Source organism: Monopterus albus, unplaced genomic scaffold, assembly GCF_001952655.1.
Source record: "Monopterus albus unplaced genomic scaffold, M_albus_1.0 scaffold34.1, whole genome shotgun sequence".
In the NCBI taxonomy this organism is placed as follows: Eukaryota; Metazoa; Chordata; class Actinopteri; order Synbranchiformes; family Synbranchidae; genus Monopterus; species Monopterus albus.
In genome coordinates this window covers 225,448-239,586 of record NW_018127914.1, presented here as the reverse complement: position 1 = coordinate 239,586, position 14,139 = coordinate 225,448, and the positions used below count along the sequence as shown (strand labels likewise).

Below are 14,139 nucleotides of genomic sequence, written 5' to 3'. Positions count from 1 at the left end.
GACGTCACGGTCCTTGATTTTAATCTATTCATAAAGGGCTTTTGAACCACTCTTAGTCTGACCGGTCACTCAGGACCTGTTTGCCTTGGGAGACCCAACCAGGGACATATAGCCCCCGACAACATAGCTCCTAGGATCACTTGGGTACTCAAACCCCTCCACCACAATAAGGTGGCGGTTCAAGGAGGGGGTTATTCTGTTAATCTGTATCAGATTGGCCTAACCACACAGAGCTAAAAATATCTAACTGAAATGTGCTTATATACAAAGGACATTGCCCATCACACATAATAGAGGTTCTTGTTTTTAAAGCACAATAGTGGCTCCACACTGGTTTTGCTGCATTCTTATGAGCAAAATGGCAAACCAACAATATTAAAACACATTTTGTTGCAGTGTGTGCAGGCTGCCTAGTAGAACTTTTCACAGCATTAATGGATCTTTCAAATACACTGTTTATGGTGTAGTGTGCAAAATAGTGACCAGACACTGTACTGATTTGTTTTCCTTCAAAAGAATCATATTAATCGCTTTGCAAAATAGTAAATAAAGTGATAACTACTGTAACTAAGATGAATAACGTTAGGGCTCAAAGTTGGTTTTAAGAAGGGACTGAAATAAATGTACAAATTTAGCCATTAGCTCATCACAACAGGTTGTGGTGTCTATGAGCTTCATTGTTTTCATTGTCGCTCTGATGGGAAAAACCCAATGTTTTTGATCAGGGCTTTAGAAAATCCAGTAGGGACAGCCCTGATGTCTCAAGTCTGGATTGTAAATTGTATCTCGGTATCAGGCGCATTCATGTCTTAACGGGATTAGTGAACTCTTGACATCAGTTCTGAGTATCAGATAACCAGCACAGACATGCTAAATGTAATGTGTGTGATATGATATCATTTGTGTCAGGGTTACACATTATCATCTGCACTGCTGAAAAATCAGATGCATTCTCTAGCCTCACACTTTTCCATCTTCAGTGTCTCAGTATAATATTCTGTAACTCAGTATAGCAGGACAAAATGACATCTTCTCTGTGGTACAAAAGAACAAATGCTCAGGAAATGTGAAAATCTGACAAAAGCACCTTGCCATTGGAAGTTTCTAGCAAGCTGGATTTCTTTGAGGGAGCACATCTTAATAAACATTTGCCCACATGGATTACTTAAATATCATATTAGTGTTAATTGGCTCTTTTTGTGTCTACTTGACTCATTCTGTTTGACAGTCTTCACTGGATTGGCTTTGTTCAAGATTTATAAACCACCTCAGTACAGTACAGCTGATGAGTATTCCTGGACCCGCCACACCCTGCTGTTTACTCAGTTTTAGCTTTCTGGCACATAGACTAATCAAAGACAGAGTCCTCACTCTTTGTCAATATGTGGCACAGTAGAACCATATCACGTAGGGCCACACCGGCTCATTCGACAGGTTGAGGCTCCTGAGAAAACAACCACCTGTGATGCACAGGAGAGGAATTGTGAGTTTAAATTTATATGCAAATCGGTTCTTTAATTAAGCTGGCTGAATATCAGTGAGTGTGAGTGAGGGAATGGTTAACGAAGGATTAGTAGACGGTCGGCCTAAATTCACTGTGATCTTTTTCCAGAGCACTGGACTGTGACAGGCATGTGTAGGCAATGTGAATTTTGTTGTGATTTCAATCCAGGATTTGTGCTCTTTTTAACAGCAAAAGACTTCAGGGCTATTTGTAAGTTCACTGGAGTACATCTGGCATGCTAATTACAACTTTGAGAATAAAAAGATTATCTGTACTCTGAAGGTTCACTGCATGCAGTTTCAACCAACGCCATCAATGTCTATAGTTGATATAAATAATGTATTTGACACTCTAGAAGACCTTTGCTGATTACTTTGGCGCTAGTAGTGGAATTGACTCATCATGTGTAACATTCATTTTGGAGCCATCAGCAAAAGTCTCTTTGCAGTTATTGATGTTGTAAATAAACATAATGCAGGTTCTTGGGAGTTTGAACACACGTTATGGCTGTCAAGGGAGCGTGACTAAATGTGCCAGCCTGACCGCACTGATGTCATGAATCAATCTAAAGCCTCACAAGTCACTAATTTGCTCGCACAGTCACTATTTGCTAAGTTGTCTTATATCATAGTTGTTGGTAGATTAGTGTTCTGATATTCCCTGCCTGCTGTTTGTAATTCACGGTGCGGGGCCTCAAATCCAGCATTTGCAGTACGTGACCATGAGCTCTGTGGGCCCTTTGCTGCTGCAAACTAATCCATAGTCCTCAGCTTTAATGGACTGATGGCAAAGAGTGCTGCAGGAAAAAAAAGCACAAATTGATTCTATCGACAGACGTGCATTATGGTCATCTATGTTATATACGAGGTGGTACTAAGTGATGACGAAGTCAAGTGTACCACATAGTGTCCAAACAGAAGCACTAATGAGGAGGTGAAAATAGTGTATCATCCACTAAACATCTATTCTCTAAGTGAAAACCTTACCTGAACCGGGCAGTTAAATCAGCAGACTGTGTAGAGGACAAGGCCGGTCATTTTCTATTTTAATAGTATTTTTGACAGTCCCCATATAGAGAGTAAACTGACAATGAATTGCCTCTACTCATGGTTAATGTCTGTCATCATGTCAGTCCTAGATCGGCTTATTTATCGGTGCCATAGACCTCTGTTGTTGTTCAAAAATGATTAAAAACATATAAATGAAACACACCACTGCACCGTGTGACATGTTTCTTCATTAGCAAATCCCAGACCTGAGCGTGAGTAGGTGGTGGAATGTAAATAAGGCAGAAATCTCGCGCATGAGCAGTTGACTGACTTGTACTATCTTCAGGAAATTATGGCCACTATTTATGTGCTGACCGGATTGCATGTAGCATATTGTTTGGACCTTTATTTTGTATTAAACTTAATTAACTTGTTTTTTCATAAATAGCTGCAAATGAATTTATTTGAGACAAGTATGTAAGCACCATTTTGTATTGCTGTTTACCTAATAGGCAAATTGTTTTTGAGTTTTATCTTTTGTTCTATGAAATAAATAACAATTGCCAAAACATTAGTTTACAGAAACACAAAATGCATTCAAAAATACACATCTTGAGCATAAAATGTGCAGTGAAGGGATAGCAAGTTGAATAATTGTACACTTCGTGGCATAATTTAGTATTAATATTACTGTACTGACCCGGGCAAAGTTTTGGTTTGGGGCAGAGACATATGATGCAATGGGGAGGCAATGTGCTTTTCATTTGTAACCTATTAAAAACAAAACCAGCCCTGCAGAAATACCTTCTCCCCACATCATTTCTAATTATAGCCATCAATTTTGAGGCTCTGTTGACCTGTCTGTTGTGAATTAATAATATCTGTCAGGATGACAGGCTTTATTAATTAAAATGGAGATGTACTAATTAAGAGCACAGCATGAGGGTGTCACAATTGTAGCACCGTTTTAATTTGAGTGTCGCTCATCAATTTTATCACAGTTTGGCAGAGGGGCCACAGAGTAACAAAGGTCTGGGCAAATATATAGTGGACGTGCCCCCATGTGACGTGTGCATGTGTGTGCCTCTGTGTGTGTTGTGTGTTTGGCTGTAAATGTGCCAGCCATCATGTGATGCCACTCCAATTTTCCACTTTTCAGATCAGACTTCCTTTCTTTGTTCATGATAGTTTGCGTAAGAACATTAACTATTCTTTCTCATAATCCAGGAAGTGTAAGTGTAAATGCAGTTTGAAGACCAGCCATTCCAACAACGGAGCATACCAGCTCCTCACCACATGTTTTAACATGGGGGCTCCTAAATGTTTAATTGATTAAGACGCCCAATTGATTAGCAAGGAAGTAATATGAAAAAACCAATTTGTGTGTGCCATATTACTCACCAGTGACATTGCGCTCTGTCTCGCATGCTGAGGGTCTGGCCCTCCTCTGAGTTACATCAAGTCAGAGCACAGGTGTCTCTGCTTTCCTAACAAATGTTTGGTTGTTCAGCCACACACTGTACGTGTCCCCCAAAGCCTCTAAAACAAGTTTTTCACAATCACTGTCCTTCAATGCCGTCAGAGGTTTCTGTGCTCTTTTATTAACAATCGAGTCATTGACCACAGAAGGACACAGATTACCTGCCAGTTAGCAGTTTGAAAGGACAGGACATAACACCGGCCTATTGGGAACTGGTCTTGAATCTTCAAAATTCTCTTTGGTGGTGTTAAAAGCAAATGAGAAAATGTCCGTAGGTGTTCTCAGGATCCTAGTCAAGCTGTAAAATGTATAAAGCTAGTCCAGCAATAACATATTCCATGTTCCAAAGCCCTAATCCTAATTGTTTTTACAGTCACAATCACTAAACCTTTAAAGCACTGTAACAATGCCTTTAAATGATCCTAACTTGTGTAATGAATCAAAACCACAGCATGTACACTAATGTTACTTCCCAGATGTAGTGTGCATCCACCTTCTGGACTAACAGATGTATAAAAGACATTCATGCCACAGGAGACCTTATAATGTGTTTAGCATGGCGGCATGCAATTTCACCTCCAAAAGAGCAACAAGATACTTTTACACTCACAAACAGCAATCATACAAACTTTCACTGGTGATGGTGCATCATGTACCAGAGAAAATTTCAGCAAAGAGTTGTTTGATTTATTGTTAATTTCATGGAAGAATTTTTTTTTTTAGTCTAGGCTATAAGAGAGTTGTTTTCGCCATGCAGCATTTCAACAGTTGGCATCCTCGACAGTGAATCCAGCACACACTTAAATAAGCCAGACGTTTAGTCAAAACTATCCCACAGGTGTCTTCCTCAATAAAAAAAAAACGTATGTTATGAGAAGGGAGTGATAAGGTTAATTGAAAGTTAGCCATTTGCTAGTCTGACATCTAAAAGCCATCTGCCTGGGCCGATCTACATAAATGTTCCCAAACTGGACAACAGTAGAATATTCTTTTACATTTAATCCAATAAAGGGCCTTGATGGTCTTTGGTGTCTCCAGTAAGATCTAAAGATGCATGTAGGTGGCAGATCATAGCTGTAAATAAGACGCTTCCCAAAGCGAATTTAGAATGTAATCCATCATCTCTTGGGTTTTCAGTTCACACACTTGGCCACATATACATACAGTGGAGCCTAACAAAGAGAGTGAAACTGTATACGAGAGGCTTAGGGGTTGACTTTATTCGTACTGAAGCAAATAGTTTGACACATGCTCCACTCATCCTGAGACAATCTTTTGATCCCTGATGTATTTGTACAGTTGCCTGCATGCTGTTCTCAACTTTGCATTTCTGTGTATCGGTGAGTATCCCTGAGAAATCATAATAATAATTATAATAATAATAATAATAAACTTTATTTATATAGCACTCTACAACACGAGAGCCCAGAGTGCTGCACAGTAAAACAAACACTGCAAGTAAAACCATACTAAAAAATATTAGGCCATACCAAAGCAGTAAAAGACATAAACAGAGTAAAAACACAGGTATACAAAACAAAGTTATAAAAATTCCATACAGAGATGGAGGTAACACAACAACAAATTAAGCAGCGAGGGAGGTGAAAACGGCCTAAACATCAAAAGCCTGTTTAAAAAAATAGGTTTTTAGGGCCGACTTGAAAACCGCTAGCTCAGTCTTAGACCGTACCTCTAAGGGAAGAGAATTCCAAAGCCTGGGGCCATATACCGCAAACGACCGGTTAAAAGCCTTGAAATGCACAAGAACCTCTTTCTGTGGTGCTAAAATCATTAGATTTTCAATAGTAGGCTGCTGCTGCCGCTTCACAAAGGTTCCAGATCATAATTGACTCTTGTGACACCACCATCTAACCTTTCAAATCAAATAAATCTTTAATTGGTGAATGCCTTCTCTGTATAGACGGTTTCTCTCTCTCTCTCCATTACCCATTTGTTCTTTGTCTCTCTCTCTGTCTGCCTTCCTTTGTTCAACAAAGACATTTGTCATTAGCTTCACCTGCAAGCTGGATGGCAGTTGAATGCACACACTTGCACACACAGACAGAGACACCCGTTGGACCCCCTAAAGGAAAAGGTTAGTTTTACACCTCTGTGTTTAGCTGCAAGTTTGAATGGGCATGACCGGTCAGCAGTGGCACTTCCACTGGGTTTGACTTGGTGTGTGTGTGTGGGCGTGTGTGGATGTACACATTCAGGGTGATGTTGGAATTCAAAAGACAGCTGGTACATTTAGCTCCTCGACCTCCATTTGGAGAGGTCACTCAGCCCATCTCCTGTTTTCCTCAACACACACCACTCCCACTATCAATGAGCTCTTAATATCAACAAGGCGGCAGTTTGTCACCCCCTCCCTCTCTCCTGTTCCTCCTTGTAAACAATGGGAGCCAGTGGCTTCGGTCACGTGAGCTACCAGCATCTGCAGACGAGCTTGTTATTGTTTTGATTTGGGTCCTACATACCGAACTCCCATGTGAGTGTGTGTGTGTGTGTGTGTGTGTGTGTGTGTGTGTGTGTGTGTGTGTGTGTGTGTGTGATCAATTGTTTTAGGGGTTTGGGTCGAGTGGGACTCTGTTCTGGCAAACAAGAGGGCTGCCTGCAGAACTTTGTGTGTTTTTGCATGTGTGCCTCAGTGTGTATTTGTGTGTGTGGATCGTGTTAGCTTTGGCAGCATTACCTCACTATGAGCTGAAAATGGATGTGTTTACCAGGGGCTTTGCTCTCTTTCTCTCAAAGTTTCCTTTTTTATTTTCTCTCTTTCAGGCGTTTGAGGCTCACAGCCTTGATGGAGGGGAACATAACACCCCTATTGGACACACACAGGCATTTCTAGTTTAGGTCTGCAAACAATAAATATACACGGATGCACTAAAACCATGTTTCAGAGCTATATTTCTCCATATAGCATGCATATTTTATGTTCTTCCATTGACATGTACCTATGTATACATAGGTCCTTTCTTCAGCTGCTCTGTAGTGGGTTAAATTAGTCCTTTACTCAGTTCCAGTCACACATGCTGTCACCCAGTGACTTGTGACAAAGAACACATTGCTTTTATATTCTCTGCTGAATTGCACTCGCACTAAACTAGAGTAAAACAATCTTATTTTGAAAGATATGTAGCTCTTTGTCTTCTCTGCGGCAGTACCGGGGTAAAAAAATCATATTTGATGGCCAAAGTAATATCTTCTATTGGATTAGAGGTAAATGTTTTTCCTGGCTGTGTCTATGGCTTCTTGTTGTAAGAGTCTTACTGATCATCACTGAACAAAGAGCGAACTAGAAAAGTCCTTTTCTTCCTCCCTCACTCCCTTTGTTACGTCTACCTTTTGTCTCTGTTTCTTCCACTTAGAGTACACTTTTCCCTCTCACTCTGTTGCCCTTCTTTCTTTTCCATTCCCTCCATCTCCCTTGTATCGCCCCCTTTTGCCCAGATGGCTGAATGAGCTTTCCAGTTTTGCTTTTCACTTTCTTTGTTTCTCTCTCCTGCTTTCTCCTCCCTTGACTTGCTCTATCCTACCTTGCCTTCTCCATCTCTGTTTTCCCGCTCATTTCCCCCCTTCGTTCCACCGTGATCCCTGTCTCTCCCACCCTCGTACACTGTGGCCCTCCCTCTCTTCCTTTGTCTCCTCTCCCCACTACCTTTGGTTTGTGTGAGTGTGTATGTGTGGGTATGTGACTGTTTTTCCTCTGACTGACAGAGAGAGAGCTTGGCCCTCTGCTGAGCTGTGCTCTGGTGTTGTAGAACGGGCAGTGTGGCTAACTTCCAGTAGCTTATGAAATCAGTAGTGACAACCACAGTGAGGCGAGTACAGGTTGTGTGTCAGAGCGTTCTCTCGCAAACAGCTGTGTTGAATGTCGGCACCAAAGCATTGTCAAAATTTGAAATCTCAATCTGTTGTGTTTCGTGTGGTTTCAACGACAGTGCAGACTGTCATCGCAGCAGAGCGTGTTATGAGAAACATGCCAAAATGAACCCAACGCAAGTTTGTTTTGTTTTTGTTTACCATTTGAAAGCAAACTGTTGTAAGAAAAAGCGCATGGCATTGACCCAAATGCTAAACTGGCTGAAACGGTCCATCAGTTCGTTGACTCGCCTGCGGCTGCTCTGAGCATTGGCACTGAGGACGTGAAGACGTGAGCGACTTAACAGCACACACAGGTGGTGGAAGTGCTGCTCAGGAGTCCAGCCTTATTTATGTAGCTTACGGGTTTAGTTTATACCATTTCCTGTTATGTTGTTGTTTCTGTTAATAGTTGTAATTGGATGCACATTTGCAAAATCCTTTTGTAGGCTGAAATCACACTACACACCAAAACACAGGCTGTGCTTTGAAGAATGCTGATGTGCTACACGATGAAGATTAATCATTAATGCATCTGCAATGTGACGCATTTGTATTTGTTTATGGGACCTATGGGACCTGATTCCTGTGATACCTGCTGTTTCTGTTGTGGTGATAAATCATTTGCAAACATATTCTTGCATATAATCTCATATTATTATAATGGCATATAAATGTATCATTTATCTTAATATTTTTTATGAAGACATTATGATTTAAGTATTTTGTAGTCTCTGAGTTGGAGCTTATGTGTCCTAAGCAGGTGGGTCCTATCTTGGCAGCAAGTGCTGTTTCTGGATAGGAGGGGGTGTGTGCAGTTAACACACATGTATATCTAAGAGGGTTTTGATTTCACACATGCACATTTGTATGCAAAGGTTTGAGTAACATTTAACATTTATGCTGATTATAAAGACGGTGTGTAGCATGCATATATGCATTGTATTATGTTATGCATTAGTGTGTATTCTTTCACTCAATATTGTGTGTTTATTCATTGTTTGAGAAGAGTGTGCTTGATGAGGTGGTTTAAACTGGTACCAGACAGAGACAGATACTGCAGGTCACCATAACTTTCGTGGGGGGTTCCTGTCTAGAGACTAAGAACATCTAGTTACAGAAACATGTTTGAGTACGAAATGAAACCACATTATTGATGGCATGTACGCCATGATACATGATACCTTGTAGCACACACACACACACACACACACATTGTACGGACGATCAGTGTCCATTTATGGTACTAAAGTTGCTCACTAGGGTGTGGCATTAAGGTACAGTGTGTTAGAAATTGAACAATGTATTTTGGCAGAAGTGCCATTCACAGGTCTTAGAGTTATATATATATATATATGTATGTATGTATGTATGTATGTTTGTGCAGGTAGTCAAATTGTCCTTCCTTCCTTAGTGCCCCAATGCTGTTTTAGACAAAGAGGGTAATTTCCACTTCTGTCTCTTTGCAGAATTACTTTTTATTTTTTAATCCCCCACCCACAATTAATGATTGAATTGCTAAACTTGCTTTCGGCAGTTTGTTTCCTCATGTTCTGAGTTGAAAAAATCCAGGTAAACTCAGTCGAGTGATTGCTACTTCACAGCAAAAAGCCAGATGAATAATAACGAGTGCTTGGATTGCTCTTTGCCCTAGGTTTCTCTGTGTACCGGCTGTGCAGTTATTCAACCGGTGGTGCTTGATTCACCTGAGTATGCTCTAAAACAGGGGCTGGATATGAACATCAGTAAAAACTAAGACAGTTAAGATCTGTGCTCTTCATATGGAAAGTGACTGCAGAAATGATCTTTCCTCTTCCTAAAGTCTGTATGTTCATGTCTTTACCAGGAAACACATTTTGACTGTCAGTAGGGTTAGTCTTTTACAACTCCATAGAAAGAATTCTGATGTTTCACTCCTGTTTCATGGAGGACTGATGAGATAAGTGTATTGATTGCACAACTGAAAACAATAATCAGTATTTACTTGTATGTATATGTCAGCATTTGCCTTCTACAGATGTATCTGTATGGGTTAAAGGAGTAGAGGAGTCTTTGATTATGGACTTGTCTCTCTACCTCCCTCTTGACTCTCTTGGTGTATTTATTTTTTTGTCATGGCTGTCTCTTCACGCTCTGTGTCACATCCTCCTTCTCCACAGCAGTAAATTAATCAGAGATGATGTGCGCCTGATGGAGACCTTCCCCCAAAACACATCCTTCTCTTTTTTTGCTCTCTTTCTCCCCCCTTTGTGATTCTCCTTTCCTCAAATGCAATTTCCACCACCAAGGAAAGACAACATAAAGACTATTCAAACACACAGGTGACATATTGATTATCTGACCACTAAGTGAATTCTGTTGTTTACCAGCGTTGATTAAGATGCTAATGGGCAAGGCACTTACCACTTGCTGCTTCTGTAGTGTCGCTGTACAGTGGCTGCTACAATTAAAGACTTTAATTGTACAGTAGGTTTTGATTGTCAAGAGAATAAAAAAAGACATTTCCATTAGCTTTTCCTGGCAAAGTCAAGGTTAAGAGTTGCAGAAACAGTGAATACAAACAGAGGAGGAAGACATAATGAGAATGGGGGACAGAATAAAAGGGGACGGTTGCAAGTTATAGGCCTTTAGGTAAATGTTTAAGTGGGGGGCAGGTCCTGTCTGAAGGCTGTGAGAGGCAATTTGATCAGCTGATAGGCTTTTCATAATGCTCTCCATCAGCTCAGTCTCTGGGGCTTTTATGAGCACCTTCAGCAAACACGCATACAAACCCATGCACGCTGACTCTGACAGCTACCCCCTCTTTGGACGTGTAATTGGGAAAGAGGCCCCTTCTCCAATGTGTGTATTGCTCTCCTGAGAGCCAAGGGGCTAGAGGTGTGCATGGAAGTGGGGGTGTATGTCTGCTTGTGGCTGTAGTTGCAGCCAAGGGTGTTTATAATCAAGCTCAGTAGTGTTAGAAAATGTATTTATGTCTGTGTGGTTTATGGCACTTACTGATTATGTGTGTGTGTGTCCAGAGGATGGGTAGAGAGAAGGAAGCGCTCACAGTTAAAACCACTTCTGCCTCATACAACCCTCACTGTCATCACTGCACTCGCCACTAAGCACACACACAGTGATAAGATGAAAGGTTGGTGGAGGAGCAGGTTCCCCCAGACCTCAAAAAAAAGAAAGAACTATGGTATAGAAATTAAGCCCACTTTGGGGTCAGCACATTATGTTCCAGCAAGAAGAAATACTACTAGGATTGAGCGGAGAGCCTAAGAGACTCTTGGGCTCCTCATTTACTCTGTTTCTAACACAGAGCTTGGATACTTCCTTCAATGAGCCACATTCCTTTATTTATTGTTCCAGCAAGAAGAAATACTACTAGGACCGAGCGGAGAGCCTGAGATTTACTCTGTTTTTAACACAGAGCTTGGATACTTCATTCAATGAGCCACATTCCTTTATTTATCCCAAAGCTGCATCATATGGATATACAGTGTTGATTCAAGGTAGTAGATGGAAAGAGATGAGTAAAAGAAAGGAGGAGTAAAGGGAGATAGGATGCAAGAGAGAGGAAGAAAGGAAGCAGGAAAGGAGAGTGGGGGTATAGAAAATACTTACTAACCAGCTACTCTAAAGGTCGTCATGCCTCAGAGCTACTGCCTTTGTTCCCATCAGGGGGCAACCCCTCGCTGCACATCCCGACTCTCTCTCTCTGCCTTTCTCACATACACGTTCATATTTATTCATGTTTTCCAGCATGCATTCAGGTATTCATGTACACAGGTACTTGCAAGCAGGAACATAAACATCGGCACATTTCTCGTTTACACATACGTGCAGTCACGTGCATGCGCACACACACACACACACACACACACACAAGCCAAATGAGTAGCTTGAAGCAGTGAGATCCGGTGTATTCCCTCTGCTCATTAGGCCATACAGCAACATCAATTCAGGGGAAGCCCGTCACTACCCCTTTTTCTTCTTCCATTGCCCTCGTCATCAGGAATTTTAAATGTCTCCATCATTACTTTTTGCTAATTTTTTATTTTTACAAATAAGTTTATTTTTGAAATATTAATTCAGATTTCTTATTTTTGTAACATGATTGACTCAGTGTTTATGCAATTTCTTTATTTTTATTTTTTGTTCTTATGCGTTGCTATTATGTTGTCAGTGGACTTCTACTCCTTGGTATCAGTAGTTGCTGTGTTTGATGTTGTTACGGTTCAGTTGAGTTTTTTCATCTTGTGCCAAATGGTGGCATACCCAGAAGACAGGAAATGATTCCCCATATTGGGATTGTTGGTAGTTCAGACGGCGTTGTGCGTATTTCAGACATCAGTTTGCATATTTCTAAGTGCACAATTTCAAATTGCAAACGTATCTAAATTGCTGCTTTGTAAGTTGCTAAATTTATGTATTTGTGTTGTGCAACATTGCCAGAAAAGAGGAGACAAGACTGTATTTGTTGTTCATGTCACACGATGTTTGTTTTCTAAGTTGTAATTATTTGATTCAAGTGTAGATTAAGTTCTGGGGAATGCACACTGAGATACAGGGATAGTCACAGGGGATTAGTTCAGTACACCAAGACACAGGTAAATACAAAAAATAGGTCAAAACATAACAGTGCAAAACCAAGTTGGCCATTCTTTGTACATGGGTGACATTGTGTGAGCCAATTTTTTTCAGTGCCATCACTGTGAAGACATTTTAGCCTGTCCTCACAACTTCAGAGGCTTAAGACTTGGTTTCTGTTGTTCAGGTTTGAATTAGGTGTAGGTTAGATGTTAGGGGAAGAGTTGAGTGTTAGGCATTTAGCAATTGTTAAAGATGCCCTCCAGAGATATTTAAGGCATCTAAAAATAATCTTCTATAAAAAATGTATAGTCTAGCAGAGTTATTCCGCAACAAAAGTTGAATAAACCTCAGAAAAGGGCCTGAAAACATGTCAGGTCTTTTGTCCTTCCCTGTGAATTCCAAGAGTCATGAATATTCAAGTATTCACAAATGAGCCCAGGCATTGCACACTGCCCAGCAACGCTGCTTCCCCCAGGTAGACCAGTGAAATCACTATAGTCATTTTTACACTGAGATCCCGTGCTACTGCCGTTCCAGAGGATTGCCAGTGGGCACTCTGGCATATTTGCTATCAACGCATTAAACTTTCGCTCCCGGTCCTGAAAAGCTTGTTCTGGCTGCTGTGAGACTAGTGGTTTTAGAATTTATAGTGTACTCCTGAAAATCTGCAGATATGCATGGCATGTTTGTAGTGTTATAAATTTTGTTTGCCTGTCCATGTTTGAAATTGATTTCATGGGAGCAAACAGACATCCGTTCCCTTCAGCAGAGGAATGTAAATACACCCTGTAAATGATAAACCTGCACATGCGCCATTCAGTAGAGTGGAAGGCAGATACTGTATTTATGGGTATAAGAAAATGCATTTTTGAGCAGAAGGGGTCTTCAATGTTAGGGTAAGGGGCTAGGTAATGCATTATGTCAATAGGTGTCCTCTCAACTATAGTAGTCGGTGTGTGTGTGTGTGTGTGTGTGTGTGTGTGTGTGTGTGTGTGTGTGTGTGTGTGTGTGTGTGTGTGTGTGTCAGTCTCCAGTAGTGTGGTATGTAGATGGATTGCAAAGAGCAACAAAAGACTGTGTTCTGTGAAAATCAGTATATGCCTTTAATGAATTGGACACTGAGAGAACTGTATGTGACCGAATGGCAGTGTGTATCCTCAGGTCAATGTCAACTTATTTATCCATGAAATCACTGCTCTTAGTGCCTTAGAAGGGGAAACGGACAAAAGGATGTGCAGATAAACACATCCTCTGCTCATGTGCAAATACAGTATGTCAGTGTAGCTACTGCACAGCTTTAACTGTCTGTCTGCAGACACACAAGGAAGTGATACGCACACATGCACAGAGACAGTCTTTGGCTCCATGCCCAGCCAACGCCACACCCTGTTTTGCTCTTTCCAGAGGACTTTTACTGAGAAATGTTTATGGTCAAAAAAAAAAAAAAAAAAAAAAAGCAGAACTAGCAAACTGTCTGTTTCCATCTGCACATACTGTTTCTTACTGATGTGTAAAAATGTGTCTGTATTTTGCTCTGTAAGTGTGCGTGACTTTTTCTGTTTGGAGAGCAGAGAGAGAGACTATAAACCATGCTAATACATAATTGGCTAATTAGCTGCTAGCAAATTCAGATGATTAGACATGGCATTACAGCAATAACAGTGTTGTCTTAATGACTTCATCATCTACTTTAACCTACATGTGACCAGCCTTATAGTGAA

General features: G+C 40.8%; 2 protein-coding genes across 3 annotated transcripts in view; one reads left to right on the top strand and one right to left on the bottom strand.

The window, feature by feature from the left end:
• dtnbp1b (dystrobrevin binding protein 1b) overlaps positions 1-14,139 on the bottom strand; it is a 555,482-nt gene that overhangs the window by 317,968 nt on the left and 223,375 nt on the right. The window lies entirely within an intron of this gene.
• Positions 1-14,139, top strand: part of znf704 (zinc finger protein 704) — a 40,931-nt gene that overhangs the window by 12,037 nt on the left and 14,755 nt on the right. The gene's annotated exons all lie outside the window — the stretch shown is intronic.